Source organism: Dama dama, chromosome 29 (assembly GCF_033118175.1).
Source record: "Dama dama isolate Ldn47 chromosome 29, ASM3311817v1, whole genome shotgun sequence".
Taxonomy (NCBI): Eukaryota; Metazoa; Chordata; class Mammalia; order Artiodactyla; family Cervidae; genus Dama; species Dama dama.
This window is the reverse complement of record NC_083709.1, coordinates 52,634,031-52,657,410: the sequence shown is the minus strand read 5'-3', so window position 1 is coordinate 52,657,410 and position 23,380 is coordinate 52,634,031. Positions and strand designations below refer to the sequence as shown.

At 39.8% G+C, this 23,380-nt stretch overlaps 1 protein-coding gene across 3 annotated transcripts in view; it reads right to left on the bottom strand.

The window, feature by feature from the left end:
* Positions 1 to 23,380, bottom strand: part of PIP5K1B (phosphatidylinositol-4-phosphate 5-kinase type 1 beta) — a 357,429-nt gene that overhangs the window by 55,307 nt on the left and 278,742 nt on the right. The window lies entirely within an intron of this gene.

Genomic DNA, 23,380 nt, shown 5'->3' with positions numbered 1-23,380 from the left:
CTCAAAATTCTCCAAGCCAGGCTTCAACATTCCATGAATCATGTACTTCCAGATGTTCAAGCTGGATTTAGAAAAGGCAGAGGAACCAGACATCAAATTGCCAACATCTGTTGGATCATCAGAAAAGCAAGAGAGTTCCAGAAAAACATCTGCTTTATTGACTACACCAAAACCTTTGACTGTGTGGATCACAACAAACTGTGGAAAATTATGAAAGAGATGGGAATACCAGACCACCTGACCTGCCTCCTGAGAAATCTGTATGCAGGTCAAGAAGCAACAGTTAGAATTGGCCATGGAACAACAGACTTGTTCCAAATCGGGAAAGGGGTTCCAGATTACCCTGCTTATTTAACTTATATGCAGAGTACATCATGAGAAATGCTGGGCTGGATGAAGCACAAACTGGAGTTAAGATTCTGGGGGAAATATCAATAACCTCAGATATGCAGATGACACCACCCTTATGGCAGAAAGTGAAGAAGAACTAAAGAGCCTCTTGATGAAAGTGAAAGAGGAGAGTGAAAAAGTTGGCTTAAAGCTCAACATTCAGAAAACAATGATCATGGTAACCAGTCCCATCACTTCTCGGCAAATAGATGGAGAAACAATGGAAACAGTGACAGACTATTTTGGGGGGCTCCAAAATCACTGCAGATGGTGATTGCAGCCATGAAATTAAAGGACAGTTGCTCCCTGGAAGGAAAATTATGACCAACCTAGACAGCATATTAAAAAGCAGAGACATTACTTTGTTGACAAAGGTCCATCTAGTCAAAGCTATGGTTTTTCTAGTAGTCATGTATGGATGTGAGAGCTGGACTGTAAAGAAAGCTGAGCTCCGAAGAATTGATGCTTTTGAACTGTGGTGTTGGAGAAGACTCTTGAGAGTCCCTTGGACTGCAAGGAGATCCAACCAGTCCATCCTAAAGGAGATCAGTCCTGGGTATTCATTGGAAGGACTGATGCTGAAGCTGAAACTCCAATACTTTGGTCACCTCAGGTGAAGAACTGACTCACTGGAAAAGACCCTGATGCTGGGAAAGACTGAAGGCGGGAGGAGAAGGGGACGACAGAGGAGGAGGTTGTTGGATGGCATCACCGACTTGATGGACATCAGTTTGAGTAAGCTCTGGGAGTTGGTTATGGATAGGGAAGCCTGGCATGCTATAGTCCATGGGGTCACAAAGAGTCAGACATGACTGAGAGACTTAACTGAACTGAATAAAAGCCATATATGACAAACCCACAACAAACATTATCCTCAATGGTGAAAAACTGAAAACATTTCCTCTGAAATCAGGAACAAGACAAGGATGGTCATTCTCACCACTACTATTCAATATAGTATTGGAAGTCCTAGCCACAGCAATCAGAGAGGAAAAAGAAATAACAGGAATCCAGATTGGAAAAGAAGAAGTAAAACTCTCACTGTTTGCAGATGACATGATGCTCTACATAAAAAACCTTGAAGATGACACCAGAAAATTACTAGACTTAATCAATGAATACAGTAAGTTTCAGGATATAAAATTAATACAAAGAAATCCCTTGCATTCCTATACACTAACAATGAGAAAACAGAAAGAGAAATTAAGGAAACAATTCCATTCACCATTGCAATGAAAAGAATAAAATACTTAGGAATAAATCTACCTAAAGAAACAAAAGACCTATATATATATATATATATATATATATATATATATATATATATATATATATATATATATATATATAAACTATAAAACACTGATGAAAGAAATCAAATATGACACAAATAGATGGAGAAATATACTGTGTTCATAGATTGGAAGAATTAATATAGTGAAAATGACTATACTACCCAAAGCAATCTATAGATTCAATGCAATCCCTACCAAGCTATCAAGCTTGATCAATCCCTATCAAGCTATCCCTATCAAAATATCAATGGTATTTTTCAGAGAACTAAAACAAATAATTTCACAATTTATATGGAAACACAAAAGACTCTGAATAGCTAAAGCAATTGAGAAAGAAGAATGGAACTGGAAGAATGAACCTTCCTGACTTCATACTACACTACAAAGCTACAGTCATCAAGATAGTATGGTACTGGCACAAAGACAGAAATATAGACCAATGGAACAAAACAGAGAGTCCAGATTAAATCCACACACCCATGGACACCTTATCTTTGACAAAGAAGGCAAAAATATACAATGGACAAAAGACCTTCAATAAGTGGTGCTGGGAAAACTGGTCAACTATGTGTAAAAGATTGAAACTAGAACACTTTCTAACACCACACACAAAAATAAACTCAAAATGGATTAAAGACCTAAATATAAGACCAGAAACCAGATACAAACCTCAGAGGAAAACATAGGCAGAACACACTATGACATAAATCACAGCAGGATCTGCTATGACCCACCTTCCAGAGTAATGGAAATAAAAACAAAAATAAACAAATGGGACCTAATTAAAAGTTTTTGAACAACGAAGGAAACTGTAAGAAAGGTGAAAAGACAGCCCTCAGAATAGGAGAAAATAATAGCAAATGAAATTGACAAAGAATTAATCTCTAAAATATACAAGCAGCTCAATACCAGAAAAACAAACAGCGCAATTAAAAAGAGGGCAAGAGACCTAAACAGCCATTTCTCCAAAGACATACAGATCGATAATAAAAACATGAAAAGATGCTCAACACTGCTCATTATTAGAGAAATGCAAATCAAAACCACAATGAGGTATCAACTCATGCTGATCAGAATGGCAGTCATCAAAAAGTCTACAAACAATAACTACTGGAGAGGGTGTGGAGAAAAGGGAACCCTCTTATGCTGTTGGTAAGAATGCAAACTTGTACAGCTACTATGGAGAACATGTGGACATTTCTTTAAAAACTAGGAATAGAACTGCCATATGACCTAGCAATCCCACTGCTGGGCATACACCCTGAAGAAGCCAGAACTGAAAGACACACATGTACCCCAATATTCACTGAAGCACTATTTACAATAGCTAGGGCATGGAATGTCCATCAGCAGATGAGTGGATAAGAAAGTTGTGGTACATATACACAATGGAATATTACTCAGCTGTAAAAAGGAACACGTCTGAGTCAGTTCTAATGAGGTGGGTGAACCTGGAGCCTATTATACAGAGTGAAGTAAGTCAGAAAGAGAAAGACAAATATTGTATATTAATACATACATATGGAATTTGGAAACATGGTACCAATGATCCTACACACAGTGCAGCAAAGGAGACACAGATACAAAGAACTGACTTTTGGACTCAGTGGGAGAAGGACAGGGTGGGATGATTTGGCAGAATACCACTGAAACATGAACATTGCCATATGTAAAACAGATGACCAGTGCAAGTTTGATGCATGATGCAAGGCACCCCAAGCCAGTGCTCTGAGACAACCCAGAGGGATAGGGTGGGGAGGGAAGTGGGAGGGGGGTTCAGGATGGTGGTGGTACACAAGTATACCTGTGCCTGATTCACACTGACATACGGCAAAAGTCATCACAATATTGTAAAGTATTTATTCTCCAATTAAAATTAGTCAATCAAAAAAAGAAACAAAGAGATGGGAGACAGAGAAAATAAGAGAAACATAGGCCAGTCCAGCAGTTTTGATTTTCAAATGAAGAAATACAGACAGAAAAGAGAAAATAGAGGCAAAGAAGTCATCAAAAAAATGTCCTAGAAATGAAACTCTCCTACACTGTTGGTAGAAATGTAAAATTGTACAGCTACTATGGCAAACAGTATGGAGGCTCCTTGAAAAACTAAAACTAGAGTTACCACATGTTCCAGCAATCCCACTCCTGGCATATATCTGAAAAAGATGAAACCCATAATTTAAAAAGACACGTGTACCCCAATGTTCACGGCAGCACTATTTACAATAGCCAACAAATGGAAGCAACCAAAGTGTTCACTGACAGATGAATGAATAAACAAGATGTGGTGTATATGAGAACATACTGGAGTGGGTTGCCATTTCCTTCTCCAGGGAATTTTTCTGACCCAGGGATCAAACTCATATCTCCTGCATTGGCAAACAGACCCACTAGAGTATTCTTGCCTGGGAAATCACATGGACAGAGGAGCCTGGTGGGTTACAGTCCCTGGGGTTGCAAAAGAATCAGATACGTCTTAGGGACTAAAAAACAACAAAAAATCAACTATACTTCAATAAAAAAAGAAAATGTCCCAGGTCAAAAAACAAAGCAAAAAAGTTAAAAATAAAATTTCCTCGATCTGAAAGTCATGAGTGTGCAGACTGAAAAGATCCACTGAATATACTACATACATATACATGCTAAGTTGCTTCAGTTGTGTCCGACTCTGTGTGACCCCATAGACGGCAGCCCACCAGGCTCTGCTGTCCCTGGGATTCTCCAGGCAAGAATACTGGAGTGGATTGCCATTTCCTTCTCCAATGCAAGAAAGTGAAAAGTGAAAGTGAAGTTGCTCAGTCGTGTCAAACTCTTCATGACCCCTTGGACTGCAGTCTACCAGGCTCCTCCATCCATGGGATTTTCCAGGCAAGAGTACTGGAGTGGGGTGCCATTGCCTTCTCCAATATATATATATAGCTATCAGCTGGTAGCTCAGGTGGTAAAGAATCCACCTGCAATGGAGGAGACCCTGGTTCGATTCCTGGGTCAGGAAGACCCCTGGAGAAGGGATAGGCTACCCACTCCAGTATTCTTGAGCTTCCCTGGTGGCTCAGATGGTAAAGAATCTGCCTGCAATGCAGGAGACCTGGGTTCAATCCCTAGGTTGGGAATATTCCCTGGAGGAGGACATGGCAACCCACTCCAGTATTCTTGCCTGGAGAATGGATAAAATAAGACCCACTCTAGTGCACTTTATAAGAAGAAAGTGAAGATCTTTAAACTTTCATATAGGGAAAACAAACAGGTAGCATGTAAAGGATCAGGAAGCAGAATGACATTGAACTTCTTAACAAAACCTGGGGAGTCTGAAACAATGGAATAAAACCTTTAAAAACCTAAAGGAAACTATTCCCAGAATAAAATCTTACATCCTGCCAAACTATTACTTGTGAGTGAACTTAGCATAAAGATATTTTCAGACATGCATGACCTCAAAAAACAAAACGCCCTCCTTAAGTCTTTTTTCTCAAAAAGATACCAGAGGACGTGCTCCACAAAAACAAAGGAACGATCCCTTGAAGAGGAAGATTTGAGAACTGTGAAGCAGGGGAGCCACTGTCAGAAACAAAGGCGAAGGAAGTTCTCAGTATGACAGTTGTGCACCAGGCTTCGAGGGCAGGCTGAGTCAGGTCAGAAGGCACAGGGGAGAGAGAATTCAGGTGACGACAGTGATGCAACGTCTGATGGATCTGAACAAATTACACAGGGTGAACAGCTCGATATTCAATCAGTAAGAAGTATTACACAACTAAGTAAACAAAAAAAGAACAGAACATCATTTATTTGGTGGGGCGGGGGGGAATACGAGGAAAGGTAATGAGATTTTACAATAAGGCACAGTTGTAAATGGGGATTCCCAGGTGGTGCTAGTGGTAAAGAACCCGCCTCCAATGCAGGAGACATAAAGCACGTGCATTTGATCCCTGAGTCGGGAAGATCCCCTGCAGGAGGGCATGATAACCCACTTCAGTATTCTTGCCTGGAGAATCCCATGGACAGAGGAGGCTGGCTGGCTACAGTTTATGGGGTTACAAAGGGTCAGACATGACTGAAGCCACTTAGAACACAATGCAGGCACAGTTGTGAATAGTCATGATGACATAGTAAGGCAAAAAAATTATGATACATTTCCACTAGGGGGATAGCAGTGTAGAGAAGGGTTAGTGAAGAGGTAGGGGTAACAAAAGAGAGCTATATTATCCTTTTCCAAAATGACAACATAAAGTAGCAACACAAACATTTTGTATATAGAGAGGAGAGAAACAGCCAGAAGATCAGACAAAAAAGGTGAAAGTGATTGCCTGTGGGAAGGAGGAAAGGAGGGTGAGGGATAGATGCGCTGGTGTATATTCTGAAGTATGTCTTTGATAAAAATAAAACTTAAATATGAAAAAAAGTATGACAGTGCCACAAAAATATGTATGATACAAAGTAGCACTCATGCTCCGACTACAATCATATAACATCTGAAAAGAGCTTGACTGGGATTTACAAAGGCATTAACAATTGTACTACAGTGGTAGGATTAAGAATAACTGTTTTCTTTTCCAAATTCCCAACACTATAAAGTGCTTACATAACTTGATAATCAGAAAGTGAGTTCATGAAGCTGAAGATGTATTTTCCTTATCATGGACTGAAAATTGGTTCAGAATTAACTCTATTTCCCAAATCCAAGATCGAGTTACCAAGGAGAGATCCTGGGTGGCTAGTGTTTTCTCTCTTTCTTATTCTTTTTGCCTTCCAAATCAGTATCGGGAATATTATGAACCAACTTTCTAAAAATTATCAATTAATCAGAAGTAATGTTTGTATTTAGCTTCTCCACTCATTGCCGCTATTGTCTCAGCTATAGCGTTTGCAACACAATAAAAACAATTGCTCTGTCAATTCTGAGGGAATGAGAAAAAGTATCTTCAAATATCCAAAGTTAATACTGCTTGAATAAAGAAAAGTTAATGTTTTAAAATTTGTGGTGTAAGACATTTGCATTATAATGACGTTTAATTTTAATGTTTAAGAAATGAAACAAAAGCAGCTCTGTGGTCTAACTATGGAGACACCTCTTACAACATTCTGAAGATCCCATCGGATTTAACAAGTAATTAAAAACACTAATGCCTTTTCGTTGCAAATGTGACACACAATGAAATTTAGTAAACTATCAAACAGGAGAAAAAAGTATAAAAATCATACCTAGTTCCACAACTCAAAGCTACAAAATCATAAATGCCGCTTGGATGTCTCTGAATGAAAATGAACACTGAGAATTTCTTTGACTAGTATTTGTACAAACCCTTCTCTTATCTGTAGGATGCTCTGTTTACAACTCACTTCCACAGAGGAAGATTTTAGTTTCAGGGGTAAATGATCCTGTGGGCAGTTTTTTGGTTGAAACAGTCTAAACAGTTACTTAAGCAGCAGAAAATCTGTCTCATTAAAAAAAAAAAACAACTTTAGCTTTTTCCTTACAGGCTGTGTTTGGCACTATCACTGGTGCCTACACAACTGCCATAGCTCTCTGTCTTTGCTAACAGAACCTTCAAATTTTGAGTTTAGGTAGTGGATGGAGAACAGTAGTCACAAGGTAAGTAAACTTCTTCCCAGAGTTTCCCAAGAGTAAACCACTTCCCAACAAGAAGTGGTCATGTGATCTACTTCTGGCCATGAGTTATTAAGAAGATGCCGTTGGGAGGCGTGACTGGGAAAGCTCCCCGCTGCTCCCCTACCCACTGGATAAAAGAACAGACCATTGCAATATGAAATGCCCTCACTTTTTTTTCTTTGCTCTTTTTGTTTCCTTCTTGAATGCATTCCCTGGAGTGAGGACACAATGTCTGAGGCTGTGGCAGTCACTTTGTGACTCTGGGGCAACAATATGGAAAGAGCCTGGATCCCTGAGACTGTCACTGGGCAGCTGCAACCATCCTGGACTCCACACTTTCAGACTTTATTCAAATAAATATTCTTTATTATATTTTAAAGCAAGTATTGCTCAACCTTTTTTTAGTGTCATGACATTCATAGGGCATGATAATATTTGTACTGCTTGTGGGGAACACGGAGGAGATTGCGGGCACCTGAGGTGAACAGCCCTGGGTGCTTTGGCTGCCCTACATCCCCTTCACCACCCTGAAGACCGAGGAGATAAATATCTCTGCTCATCTTTTTGTGGTTCACCTGTGGGCCTCATTATACAAGTTAGATCATTCTAGTTTAAGCTGTACTTATCAATATATATTCTGTTATTTGGGCTAAAAGCACTTCCAACTAATACTGGGCTCACTTTTACTTCTTAATGCAAAGTGACAAGATTTCATAAGATATCTTCTACATTCTCTAGCAACATATAATACATAAGAAACAATGATTGAAGCCTAAATCACAAGCTTCCACTGACTGGACTACATGTTATTTAACTTGTGTTCTTTTTTGGCATATGGGGCCACTTTCTAACTGACAAAGGTCATGTTTCATGAGATTTTCAAATAGGAAGGGCTTCCCTTGTGGCTCAGCTGGTAAAGAATCTGCCTGCAATGCTGGGTTCGATTCCTGGATAGGGAAGATCCCCTAGAGAAGGGAAAGGCTACCTACTCCAGTATTCTGACTTGGAGAATTCCATGGACTATATAGTCCATGGGGTTTCAAAGAGTCAGACACAACTGAGCAACTTTCACTTTTCACTTCAAATAGGAAAGCTTTCAAACAACGCAATTGAGAATATAGTCATGACTGAAGAACTGTCAATCTTAGAGGAATAAAATTCATTAGTATATAGAAGTCCATATATATTATGGGTCAAGTTATTGTATATTTTTATACAGTCTTAGGTTTGGGTACACAGGGACTTGATAATAACTGACTTTTCTATATTCCTGTCATGTATGTTTCTAACTCTCTTTAACCAATTCCACTAGCTTACCCTATAGGGCTGACAGAAGCATTAAATAAAACAATACCTGTACAGTACCTAGCAGAATACATGGTATAGAGTAGGCATCCAATACATGTTCTTAATATTATTATCATAACAAGAAATGTAAAAATTTTGCCTTAATTAATTGCCATGGGCTTCCCAGGTGGCTCAGTGCTAAAGAACCCACCTGCCAAGCAGGAGATCCTTGGACTGGGAAGGATCCCTAGGTTGGCAGAGGAAATGGCAACCCACTCCAGTATTATTGCTTGGGAAATCCTATGGACAGAGGAGCCTACCATGCTACAGTTCATGGGGTCACAAACAGTCGGACATGGCTTAGTGACTAAACAGCAATGGTAGCCATACCACCATCAGTTTTCAAAAATTATCTTCCATATTTAGCAAAAGACTTTATAATTATTATTAGATAAGTGCTATAAAATATGAAGCTCTCACCATCCCCAGAATTCATGTAATTATTTCAGTCTTGGGCCAGCTCCCAGGTGATCTGCCTTCCTGTCTTGGCAAAGAGGTATCATGCTCTGGTTATGGCTGAGAGCTGTGTGCTCTTCAACAAAAATATCCAGTTCCCCAGTTCTCTAGAGAACAGACTGAGAGGGTTTTTATGTGGGAGCCCCTTGTTTATTAAGAATTGCTTTTATGTCACTAAGGCAAGGAAATGAATTTTAAATCTGTCTCAGCCACAGAATGACACATGGGGCTGAATGAAAATCAGGGGCAAACTGGGGAACTCTGCTCTCTCACAGAGCCTGGGATGATGAGCTCAAGGCATCTGTCTGTACTTGAAAAGGTAGATGTATTCATTATTGTTACAAATATGGCTAGAAGCAAGTGATCAGTACACATCTTCCTGGAATTAAGCTTTTTAATAAAATGGCATTTCCCTTTTGGATATCCCTTCTTAATTCAACTAAGAATATGCATCTCAAATATTGTGTTTGGATAATGAAGAAATATTTTCTGAGCCAGAGAAACAGACACTATCATTAGGGACATGGAGTTTTTACTCTAGCACATTTCCTTTGCTGTAGGCATCACAGATAGTTCTTGACAAGTCATCTTTCCTAACTTCGTTTTCCTAACTCACTTTGCATAGATCTTTCACTGAACTTCTGAATACTGCTCACCTTCCATTTTATCTATTCATAGAAATATGATGGTTTCTTAAGAGTAAAGATTTTCCATCTTTCCGCCACCCCCCCCCCCCGAATCTTATATAATAATATCCTGTGGCTAGAAGGTCCTTCCCAAATGTTGGGAGATACTGAATTAAAGTATGTAAGAATGTGTATTATCTATGTTAATAGATGTGGTAAGATCCTAGCCTGAAACACTGAGATGGGGCAATGTCTATTTTAAGGAGTTAGATCTGATAGGCTACTGGGACAGGCCCAGTGCAAGTCTGTTTGCTAAGGGTTGAGGGAGATTTAAGAAAGCAGATGAATTATGTCTTAAATATGAGAGGGTATGGCTAGTTAGTGGTAGGCTAACCCTAAGGACTCATGCTTTATTCTCAGGGCTAGAGACACAGAGAAAGTCACAGAGTGGAGTATGCTTCCCGATTTCCAGCATGGTGATGAGCTATAATTCAAAGCAAAAATACAAAGTACTCGCGGCAAAGTAGACTCTTAAACTCATGCACACTCAACCAGACACACACTTGTTATGGATGAATCCATTATTGATGGTTTTCCCTGTTTTGAAAAAGGATGTCCTGAACAAGAAGTCAGATAGTACAGGTCCGAGTACCAGCTCTGCTATTAAGTTACGTTGCAACCTCAGAATTCTCACTTGGCAACTCTCTGGGCCTCTATTAACACATAGACAAAGAAGCAGAGCCAGACATCCTATCTAATTGTACTGTCACCTCAAGCCGCTTAAAATGACAACAAAGGGTTAAAAAAGACATTAAACTTAAAAAAGAGCAGCAGATGGGGAGAGGGTAACAGACACAACATTTTGGAGCCTAGAAGGCACATAGATAAGTAGCGACTGATTGCAAACCCAGGAGGGCTGAACCCTAAGCCACCAGTGGGGAAAGCAGAGACACACAAGGAAGTGTTAGTTGCTCAGTCGTGTCTGCCTCTTTGCGATGCCATGAATGTAGCGCGCCAGGCTCCTATGTCCGTGGAATTCTCCAGCCAAAATACTGGAGTGGGTTGCCATTCCCTTCTCCAGGGGAACTTCCCAACCCCAGGCTTGAACCCATGTTTCCTGCATTGCAGGCAGATTCTTTACCAGCCTAGAAGGCACATAGATAGGTAGAACTGATTGCAAACTCAAAAGAGCTGAATCCTAAGTCACCAGTGGGGAAAGCAGAGACACACACAGCCAGCCAAATACTCAGGCCCATTTTGGCAGAAAACTGGAAGACATTTCCCCCCTCTGATGAGCACATAGAACAGGGGACAAGTAGACCCAGGGACACCAGAGGCAGTTGAAGGAAATCAGTGTGATGAGGTTGAATGTGTGCCTATTATAATAGATGCTGAGACACCCAGCCCTCTTCCCAGCCACAGGTCCCACAAGGCTTACAGCCAGTCCTTTCTCTGTCAAGCAGGAAACTAGAAGCATCTTCTGTAAGGAATCAAACTAGGTCAAAGTAAAGACTGGTGGTGACTAACACTGGTTTCACATCAAAGAATCCAACCGATGCCTTTTAGTGAAGCTGGGGTAACTCAAACACTGAAGCTTCCAGTCAGACTTTTAATTTCCCATTCAAACATGTGGCTGAGCAAAAGCAAGGTTTTTCAGAAATTTGAGGAAAGCTGTGAATATGAAAGATGCAGACCAAAACAAACAGAAAAAGACAACCCATGTAAAAATTGAGACCAAGAGATAAGAAGAGACAAAAATCAGAGCAAAACAAACAAACAAAAAATCCTGATCTCTTCAGAAAGAAAAGAGAAGAAATTTCAACTGTGAAATAAGGAAAGAGTCCTAAAAAAGGAGCTGTAAGAAGAAAGAAAGTGGAGGAAGGAAATTAAAAAAAAAAAATTAGTTACAAAAATTTTCTCAAACTCAAAACCATGCATTTACCAATCAAAAAGGCCCTCTGAGTGTTCAACATAATGGTGGAAAATAGACCAAAGCATATCACCATGAACCACTGAGATACAAGGCGGAAGCTGAAGAGATAATAAGCTTCTAGAAAAAAACACAGACCACATACAGAAGATCAGGAATCAGAATAGCACTGCATTTCTCAAGGGTAACTGGAAACTAGAAGATAACAGAGCAAAGCCTTCACAATTAAAAACAAGAAAGATTTACAGTGCAGAGTTCTATGTCAGCTAATCTATCAATCAAGTGTTAGGGGTAAGAATAAAGATTTGTTTGGACATGCAAGGCCTTGAATATTTTACTTGTGATGAATCCTGAGGAAGACACTAGAGGATGTGCTCCACAAAAATGAGGGAGTAAACCAAAAAAGAGGCAGATACAGGACATGATGAACAGGGGAATCAACACAGACAAGAGGTGATTAGGATCCCAGGATGGTGGAGAAGGGAAACCCCAAGATAACATATGAACTTCAGGCCCCAGAGGGCAGTCCAACCCAGACGGGAACAGGTCAGAAGACTTTGGGGAAACTTCTGTAAAACAATGAAATTAACAGAACTGGATGCATCTAAATAGTTTGGGAAGCAATTAAGACAACTGGTAAAGAGTTTAGACTTCCGTTAAATACAAATACATAAACAGCTAAGCAAATAAAAGGACAAGATAATTATTTATTATAGAGAAAACAAAAAGTCATACAGAAAAGGAAACTGAAGCACAATATTTACATAGTTATAATAAAACAATCGATATAGATCTAAGCACAATCATGATGTAACTATACTGGAGACTAGAAGGGTGGGTGGGAAGGGTGCATGTATGGTGTGAAAAGACAGCTAAATATTCATCTGTAGTGGGAAATTGTTAGCTAACGTCCAAACCTAATGTCAAGAAACAGCAATACAAGCATGCTGTTTAGAGATACAGAATTAATTGCCAAATGCATCAGATAGAAGAGCTGAAAGTGGTTACATCTGGGGACAGTAAAGTGTAAGGGGAGGTGAACAAGGACCTGCTCTTTTTCCTAATTAACTTTATATAATCATTTGACTGTTTAACTCAGTATAGAGAATTTTGATATAAAAAAAAAAGAATCGGATGATATGATGTCAAAGTGTGTGTGTTAGACACTCAGTTGTGTCCGACTCTTTGTGAGCCCATGGACTATAGGATTCTCCAGGCAAGAATACTGGAGTGGGTTGCCATTTCCTTCTCCTATGATGTCAAAAGGACTCTTCTATTTCCAAAGCTCCATGATTCTTTTAGGGCAAGTTTAGCTACTAGGATTGGAAATGCATCAGGAAGGTGAGCAGGGAAACTCAACGTATTATTTTTTTTTTTTCATTTATTTTTATTAGTTGGAGGCTAATTACTTTACAATATTGTAGTGGTTTTTATCATACATTGACTTGAATTAGCCATGGATTTACATGTATTCCCCATCCCGATCCCCCCTCCCACCGCCCTCTCTACCCGCTCCCTCTGGGTCTTCCCAGTGCACTAGGCTCGAGCACTTGTCTCATGCATCCAACCTGGGCTGGTGATCTGGAAAACTCACTTATTAACTTGGCCTTGGCATGTCTGACTTCTCTCCTGTCACAACCCAGTGACAACAAAGAAAATGGCCAGTAATGGCAGTTAGAATTATTAGAACATGAACCCAGATGCACTTACATATAAATAAAAGATAAAACACTTTTGCCCAGACTTAGTGCCTAAATACATAGAAATATTCTTCCAATGTGATGAGAAACTACAAAAGAGAGAAATTAACCCATATTTTATCAAGTAGCCATCATGATGAATTTTCATTTTAGCCAAATCCTTTGTTGAGAAAACAAGTCTGGTTGTTTTTAAGTTCTTCTTTGACCTTCCAAACATTAATTCTTAATATGGCTGGCCAGAAAATTAATTAATAAGCTCCTTTATATCATTATATTTCATCTTTATTACTTTATCCTTGAAAGCAGGTTATTAAATAATTACATTTTGGATTAGTATTATTCTGATTTGAGATTTTATCAATGCCTCCTAATTCCCTCATTACACTTACCTAATTCTCCTGACACCCAGACTGTCATGAGCTTCAAGCAAAGGGCCGTTGTGTTTAGCTGGCCTGTGGGGTGGAGGTGCAGATGGGGGGGGGGCAGTCTGTCAAGTTTCTCTGAAATCAATGAGTCCTCAGTAGCAGGTTTACATTTATGGACTTCCACAGTGAAATTGTACCCTCAAAGATCACAAAAATCTAAATTACAAGGAGATAAAGCTGGCTACTTGGGAGATAATTCCATAGATAACAGGATTAAACAGAGGATGTTGAGGATCAACTTCCTTCTAGAGCCTTGGAAGAAATGATGTTTGTTACTTTGTGTATATTAGGTATATCAGAGTTGCAAAATCAAACTTGGGATCCTGGCAGAGCCTGGCACCTGGGGGTCCCTGGATGGAGGAGGAAGGGAGGGAGCTAGTAGAGAGGACCTGGAAGGACTTCACGCATCACAGTCTCAGGCCCTGGCAGTCATTATTACTTTGTATTGCGGTTATCAGAACTAGATGAGAAGGCAAATGGGAACACAGGAGATGCGCTAAAAGAGGATACCCCAAAGGGAGGCTGTGACAGGTGAGGTGATAAGGACATGCCCGTGGCACGGCCCTGTATGGGGTCACTTGGACAGGAGTTGTCTAGGGCAAGACACCAACTTCCTAAGACGGGCTAAACCGAAGGGTGGAATTAGAGTGTGATGTGGACAAGTCAAGCAGGCAGAGGGAGACTGTCAGGATCGAGAGGGTGACTTCTAGGGGCCCAGAAGGATCTAACTGATCTCTAAGTAGACCAAGAGAGTCATGAAGCTCATGGGGTCTTAAACAGATGGCTTTGCTTGGCCACTGAGTCAAGGGTCTCTGTAGACTTAGTCAAGTTCAGAAGATCAGAAATGTAGTTTGGCCAAAGGTCACAGAGGCTGAGCTGGGAAGCCAGTCTAGGGCAGGCTGGAGTCTTCCAGAGGTATTGCTAACCTAAAATTCCTTTAAAGCAAGGGAACCTTTGCTTAGGATATGTCCAGGTAGAGTTGAAGTACAAGAACGGCATTGAGGTCTTGTCTCCCCACTATCATCTGATATCAGTCCACTTTATATGGCAGGCATTACATATTATATCCTCTTAAGTCCTTGAATGAGCCCATCTGTGTATCAGCTTAACCACAAGGCAAAGAAATTGTTTCATACCTCAGAAAAAATAGAGAAGGAGAGGAGTATCTTTCAAAGAACTTTTTTCTTCAACTCTAGCATGAGTTGAAGAATTCCTTGAGGAGTGTGGAAAACCTAGATGGAGGAACCAATCACATTCTGAGATGCATTTCTCTAGAGGTTCAGTGAAGAAGGGCAGGGGTCTGGGCAGGATCTACAGAGGTACATCTACCACCAGCAAGACGTTCTTCCAGACAGACTGCATTAGTGGCCGAAGTCAAGCAAATAGAGACATGATGGTTTGGTCCCAGAACTACAATGTAGAAAAAAGACTGAAGAGGTTATTTTTCATCAGTTAAGATATTCAAAGACTGGCCAACATTTTTCCACATTTTTTTTCCCTCATATGGCTTACTCATCAATTGGATCTATTAAAACTTTTTAATAATGCATGAAAAGCACCTAGAAATATTACCATGTAACAATTCATCAAAAAATGTGAGTGTTCTTTGAATTAATGCTGAATCCTAAATTATTCTTCATAAATGTCAAATATCTGAAAAATTCACTTCAATTTCCTGCCTAGGCTGAAACATACGAGGGATCATTTGAAAAGTTGATCACTTTAGAAGTAATTTTGTAATTTGTCAAAAAAAAAAAAAAAAAGTGTCATCTAACAAAATCCAGGCATAGAGTATATGATGTAAATCTGTTTTTTTTTTTTTTTTTTGGCCTCGGTTTGTGGAGAGGAAGCTAAACTAACAGGCATACTGTGATGCTGCTATGAGGCTCCAATTTTCTCTGCAGGGGCCCCAATCACAACTGGAAAAGGATATGAACATGGCTCTTAGGTTCTCCTGTAACACAGCATGCCTAAAGAGGTCCTAATTTCTAAAATAAGACATTCTTCTCTAGGGAGGCTGGGTAACAAAGCAGGCTTTGCCTCAGGATTCTCAGGACTGCTATTCTCCCCAAACGTGTATCATCATTTGCTTGGTGACCTGCTTTCCTGACACTAGAGACACTAAACCCTTCTCTTAACTCTAAGCAGAACAGAAATGACATTACATCTCTCCACTCCCTCAAATGTGTGTTTGCTCTAAACTGAGTTATATTCAGTAAATAAGTGGGATGGACTGGGGTCTTGGCAATAAAGTGCATTGCCTAGGGCAGGGGTGATGGCTACCTTGTCTCTGAAGACTATTGCCTGCTCTGTCAGCTGGATTCCCCAGGTTTACAAACCTCTTTGTGGAATTCTTGAGCTCAAGAACCTTTCTTATCTATCCCATGTACCTGGAATTAGCTAAGACATTTCTTTGAGTATTTAAAACCAGCATCTACTCTAGTATAGTATCAGGGAAAGCATTATTGGCTATCAGACTTATTGGTAAATACTGAAGTCTCTAATTACCCACATTATTAAAAAAATCATAGCTACCTTACATTCTATTATTACCTTGGCACAGTAAAAATTGGCTCTGATTCCCTTTATAAGAGTCTAAATTGATTCTTGTTCTTGCACACACTCAATCTTTATAAAACTTTGATTTTTGTAATTCTTTTGTGTGAAAGATCTTACATCTATCTCAGTTTTCCCTTTGTGTGCTGAGGCTGTTATTAATATTCTGTCTCAACTCTCCTTTGCAAAGCTGGGGCCAAGAGTTGGCAAACCACGTTCCTCAGGCTCCTTGGCCAGGTTCTGCCAGTTGAGGACACCGCCAGGAAATGAGGTGAGAGGAAGGGAGAAGGCTTGGGTCTCTTCCTACATTTTTCTTTCTTTCTTCTTTGGGTGGTGTCTTTGGAGCTGGCCGTGTCCCTGCCACTCTCCCAGCTCTGTAGGTGACATCCCTCTCTATTGTTCCTGCTCCTCAGGGGGCATGTGGTCCCCAGGTGTAGCCTCCTTCCTGAGTTTGAGGTTCTGGTGGCATGGCAGGGCTCCCGCTAGGAGCTGTTTCCTGCAGTTACTTAGTTGGGTTTCTGCAACTCCCTGCTTTCATTCTTCCAGCCTCCCACACTCTGTAACCCTTTCCTAAATTCTCTCTGAAATTCCAAGTGTGTTTTCTGTTTCCTTGACAGGACTCTGACTACAGAGAACTCCATGAGGGCTTTTTGCCAAAAATAACTATATCTTGCCCCTTAGAGTGGGACTTATGGGGAAGCCGCAAAGTGTCAGGGTCTGGAATCACTTATTTTAACGAGTATTTTGAAGCTGCTTACTATGTGCCAAGAGGCATGATAAGTGCTCTCCAAAGATTATTACATTTAATGTAATGATGCTCTGGGGCAGTAGCATAATAATCCACATTTTATAAATGAGGAACTGAGATGCACAAAGTTAAGGTGACCTGCCCAATGTTCGAGAGGTAGAAGTGGCAGTTTGAGGACTAATGCCCTAACTGATGATTTATAATAATGAAAGTGAAAGAGAAAAACCTGACTGGGGTTAATGGTGGCAAGAAGGTCCATCTGCAGGCAGGAGTACTGAGATGAAGATGCATAAAAGCACAAAGGGTCTGTCGAGGTCAGGTTCAAAATCTAGCATCAACAGAAGGGCTACAGAGACCTTCTGATGGGCTGGCAGAGCCCCCAGCTGGCATCTAGGTACAGCAAGGAGCTGCCATGGCCTCAGCAGATACTGCAGGCATGCAGCATCCCTCTCTGGAGATTATGGTTACAGAACTGGGATTACTGGCAAGTTTGTGCCCTCGACTTTTTCTCCCTTTGTTTTGTAAGTAATAAAGATTCCTTTGAACCTTACTATGTCAGCAGAGGATACGGGGTTTTCTAAAGCAAGCAGAAACATACCTAACAAGTCTCTTCTCAATGAACTTCTGCCATTTATGACCATGTAACGAGTACTATGTACAGGGTATTATGCTTAGCAAAAAGTCAGACAGAGAAAGGCAAAAACTGTATATTAATACTTATATGTGAAATCTAAAAAATAAAACAAATGAATGAATATGACAAGTATAGAAACAGATTCACAGATATAGAGAACAAACTAGTGATTATCAGTGGGGGAAGAGAGAATGGGAGGGGCAAGTTACGAGTAGGAGAGTAAGAGATACAAACTACCATGTACAAAATAAATACAAGCAACAAGGTTATAGGGAATCTGACCAATATTTTATAATAACTTTCAATGGAGTATAATCTACTAAAGTAGTGAATCACTATGTAGTACATATAAAACTAATATAACATTATAAATTAACTATAGTTCAATTTAAAAAATCAATGATCATGTAACAGTTTGAAGTGTATCTGGAGAACTGAAAATAAAAACATAAGGAAACAGCTATTTTAGGTTTCTTGTGAATTTAAACTAATATGTCATATTTTTAGTGTTTCAAAACCAAAACTAACATTTCTCAAAGTGAAAATGCTTACTCAAAATCACATGGAAAAAGAAAAGGCAAAACAGATAGGGAAGAAGAGAACATGTGTGGATGTTACTGAATTTCCATTAAAAGCATCATCTAAAAGCCATCTTGTCTGAGATGTGGAAGATGGGGAAGGACAACTGTTGAATGGCTGAGGCTGTGCCTTAAGACTCTATCTGTCAGTGCTGTGTATAGATTATGTGGCTCTATTTTTTAGCCACTTGACCTCAGGAAAGTTAGCTAAATTGCTAAGCATCCCTCATCTGTAAACTGGAGATAAGATAGGGTTGCTGTGAGAATTACTAAAGGAAATCAGCCCTGATTATTCATTGGAAGGACTGATGCTGAAGCTGAAGCTCCAATACTTTGGCCACCTGATGTGAAGAACCAACTCATTAGAAAAGTCCCTAATGCTGGGAAAGACTGAAGGCAGGAGGAGAAGGGAATGACAGAGAATGAGATGGTTGGATGGCATCACTGACTCAATGGACATGAGTTTGAGTGGGCTCTGGGAGCTGGTGAGGGAGAGGGAAACCTGGTGTGCTGTAGGCCACGGGGTCGCAAAAAATAGGACATGACTGAGCGAATGAACAACAATGAGAATGAAGTGACTTGAGTCAAGAATCTAACACAAATCCTTAATAAGCCCCAATAACTAGCTATTTTGTAGTTATCATTGGATTATTATTGATGGTTTGAAGTATAACTAGTACTATGATAGAAAAGTTCCCATAACTATCATGTTTTTAGTAAGCAAACTCAGCTCAGTGACTTCTAGAAAAAACATCATAGGTAGATGTTAATATAAGCCCACCACTTTGCCAACTGGAGATACTTTAGTTATTAAATAGTGAAGAAAAAAAAAATGCTCAGAGGGCCAGAATTCACATTAAGAAAAAAAAACCCAACTGACCATCTGTGCATAACATACACATCAAGGATAAGACCAGAGGTCTTCGGAGACCATGATGAGAAAGGTGGCACAGTGGAAAGACCATGAGGCTTGGACTCCAGAGACCTGTGTTCCAATTTAAATCCTGTTAGCAGGCTCTGTGACTTTGGATATGTCATATAATGCATGTCTCTGCATTTCTCTTCCTTTATCTTTTCGACAACATCTGTAAAATAATGGATCTCTAACATTCTTTGGGATGGCTCTACCTATATGTCTTTAAATTTGAATGATAAGCAATTTGTGGGGAGGAGCTTGTAGATAGAGACAACTGTTCCACCCTCTCTGAGGTTTACCATTCTCTACTGGCAGGAAGGAAGGGCATAGAACTGTGCTTGGAGCCACTGAGTCAGCCTTTGAGGTCTCAAATGTTGGACTCCTCACTTAGGGAGCCTTTGCCAGCTGGCCCTCCGTGGACGAATGACCAGTGGTTTTTCTCTGACCTACCTGTCCTTCTCATAATATTTCAAATGTCTTCAGTCTGAGCCAACTATTAGAAATAGCCACTAGCAAAACACGAGACTAGACAGAGTGGTGATGATGGTAAAGCCATCTTTGGTGGGGAAAGGATAAACATATTGGAATGCAGTAGGGCTTTCGATCCTTATATATAGTAAGAGCTTCACGTTTGCTACCAACTGTGCAGGAAATCACAAAAAGAATTAAAATTCATGTGTGCAACCAACTTCCACAACACTAAACTGTTCTTAACTTTGAGATAAAACACATTTGCCTCTGTATTCCTTAGTGCTCAATTTGTATCTCCTTTCAAAAAACAGAATTCTTATTAGGAAAGAAAAATTCAAGAATTAAAACTTCAGAATTAAAATCCCACCATTTGACTGGGAAGCAAGAACTGATAACAGTTTCTTTGTATTCTTATGAATTGCATGCTCTAACATAGGACTGTTGAGTAGAACTTGAAAATATATACTCCCAGTAATATGCTTTAAAAATGATAGTATTTTTTTGTTTCCTAGTCAATTTTTGGAGTACACTTAAAAAAAAGAATAAATTACTGCTGGAATTTTTGAAGTCACAAAGAATAATCTTTTTAAAAAAAGAAAAGGAGTAATTCTAAGAGATAGCAGCAGCCCACTACAGTATATAATTTAGGAGTGGAAACATCCAGGCACTAACTGACACTTTTCAAACTTAAAAGATTCTGACCCACTACAATATTGTAAAGTAATTAGCCTCCAACTAATAAAAATAAATGAAAAAAAAATAAAATAAAATGGGTTTGCAGTCCATGAAAAAAAAAAAAAGATTCTGAAAGGATGGACACAATGACAACTGTTAGTTGAAATATTTACTATTTCATATTTAAGTACAGATATGTATAGTATAATGTGGAAGTGGGAAAACTGACTACTCTGCCTTAACATAAAAATGATTCATAAAGAAAGGGAAAAACCTAACATGAATTATAAACATCAATCTTCTTTCCAGGCTGTCTGGATTAGGTTTTAAACTTTAGTGGGCCTGAAAAGACTTAGAATATTGTCTATGTATTGCCTCAAGAGACACCATGTAGGACTAGGGGGACTCTAAAGGAAAAAAATGATAGGAACAAAATATGACAACTTTGTTTCAATTGGCTGGAAAGGCTTCCCTGCTGAGTAATTAGGGGTGAGCAGGTGGGTGGGGAACTAGGCATATTGATTCCCGGGGGTTGAATCACCATTATTTCTCTTCAAGGTTCTTTAGCACCTCTGTCTTTTTTGCACCTTTTCCTTATGATTTCCCCATGGCAGTCATTAAGATCTGAGGCATGTTTTTGACTTCTCTTACACATAATGGGTAAAGAGCAGAAATGCCCACAGGAGCACGCAGGCCAGAGCAGAGATGACCACAGCAGAGGGTGCTGACCCGGAGTGTCCATGCTCTCCTCTCCAGCATGAAGCAAGGGAGCCATGTGGTACCACAACTAGTGACTTTTCAAAAGAATTTGGGCATTTTAGTGAAATACAATATGATTCCTTAGTGATGATCTAGTGATATGATTTTAAAATGTTGGTTTCTTTAAAAAATACTCTCGGTTCACAACATGCTTTTCTCTGGCTTGCATCCCTCGGGCAGGACCTCCACTTGATTGTGACAAAGGTTGCAAGGCTACTGGTGGGCCAGCTCCGGGATGTGTACCTGGAGTAGGTTTTCTGATGTCCCACCCACAGTGCAATGCACCCCCAAGCCTTTTTAGAGACTTTGTGAATTCTCTGTTTCAAATCCCTTTCTGCTTAAGACCCAGCGGTTTCTTGTTCTTGCAACTGAACCCAGATGGATAGCTAAATATGTCAAACTGCAACTTGGAGATACAATGCCACAGAAGACTAATTTCAAACAATTCACTTAAAAAAAGAGAGAGAAAGGGGAAAATATCATAGACAACACTGATGCTTTGCCCATCTAAATGATAACCTGTATCAGCATAAATAAAGGTATCAAGAGTTGTATACCACAGCCCTGGAGCAGGCAAGGTATCTCCCAAGCTGGCCAGAAAGGATTGGGAGTTAGAAGGAACTCTGATTCAGATCCTCAAGGAACCTTATAAATACCCAAGAGTTGAATACCTCTGGTAAAGACACTGACCACAACCACTGCCACCAAAAACAAACATACAAAACCCTTGTATTTTTGTGCTGAAAATTCTAGTACGTAATTTAACAGCACATCCAACTATCTGCCCTGACAATGAGTGCACTAGCCAATGGTAAAGAAACCACCACAGCTTCACATGAGAATTGATTTTGACCTTTCAAAGAACTTCCTGTGACTTTCCAGTCATCTTTTGAGCTGCTATTTACATTTGAGAGCAAAAGAACAATCTTCACAGCTGTACCGTATGAATAGGAGAAACTGTTGCTTGACTAATTTACATAACAAATTTGAACATTCAAGGTTACACGTTCATGTTAGGTATAAATTACTTTAAGTTTTTCTAATTTGAGGAAGCTACCCAAATTACTTTTACAGTTCAGATGAGTTGAATAAGTTACAACAGAGCCTGATTTGTTGGTCCTCGAGTAGAGTGATCCAAATGGAAGTCCAGGCAAGATTTGTGATTCATCTTGTCCTTTCTTCCTCTTTTTCAGACTGTCTCATCTGCTACCACCTAACCTGTATCTAGCTGAGAGAGAAGGGAGCAGCAACAAAAAGGAATTTCTACAGACGCTTCACTGTGAAGAAAGTTGAACGCCGAAAAATTGATGCTTTTGAATTGTGGTGTTGGAGAAGACTCTTGAGAGTCCCTTGGACTGCAAGGAGATCCAACCAGTTCATCCTAAAGGAGATCAGTCCTGGGTGTTCATTGGAAGGACTGATGCTGAAGCTGAAACTCTAGTACTTTGACCACCTCATGCAAAGAGTTGACTCATTGGAAAAGACCCTGATGCTGGGAGGGATTGGGGGCAGGAGGAGAAGGGGACGACAGAGGGTGAGATGGCTGGATGGCATCACCAACTCGATAGGCATGAGTTTGAGTAAACTCCGGGAGTTTGTGATGGACAGGGAGGCCTGGTGTGCTGCGATTCACGGGGCTGCAAAGAGTTGGACACGACTGAGTGACTGAACTGAACTGAACTGAACAGAAGCTTCAACTACCAAATCTTAACCTGCTGAAGACCAAGCTAGGATTTTCAAGGATGCACACATTAAAAATGAATCTATCACACTGAGTCCTCTTTCTGGAGGTGAACCAAGTTGCTAGGTTGGAGGGGGGAAATGACTTACTGTATAAAAAGCACTTGTACAAATTTGATCTTGATTCTTGAGAGCTGAATTTTAACAAGAACCAGTTCGACATTTAACAGATAATTATTGAGAAGGTATACACAGTAGTCCCTATCCTGTAATTGAAGCTAGTTACAGAAATGCCTATATAAAAATAGAAAAAATAGCTAGTCTCACAAAGTTGTGATCTCTTTGTAAATATATTTTCTATTACTAGAACCAGTGTTTGAGAACATTTATCTAATTTTTTATTAGAAAAATATCTAACAAAAATTCACTTTCTATCTACGAAATTTCAGTGACCCACCTCAACATTCAGATTCACAGTAAATGTTTGAGAGTCACTGTATTAGGTTCCTATTGCTTCTGTGGCAAACTGTCATAAACTTCATGGCTTAAAATAAGACAGATTTATTATTTTATAGCTCTAGCAGTC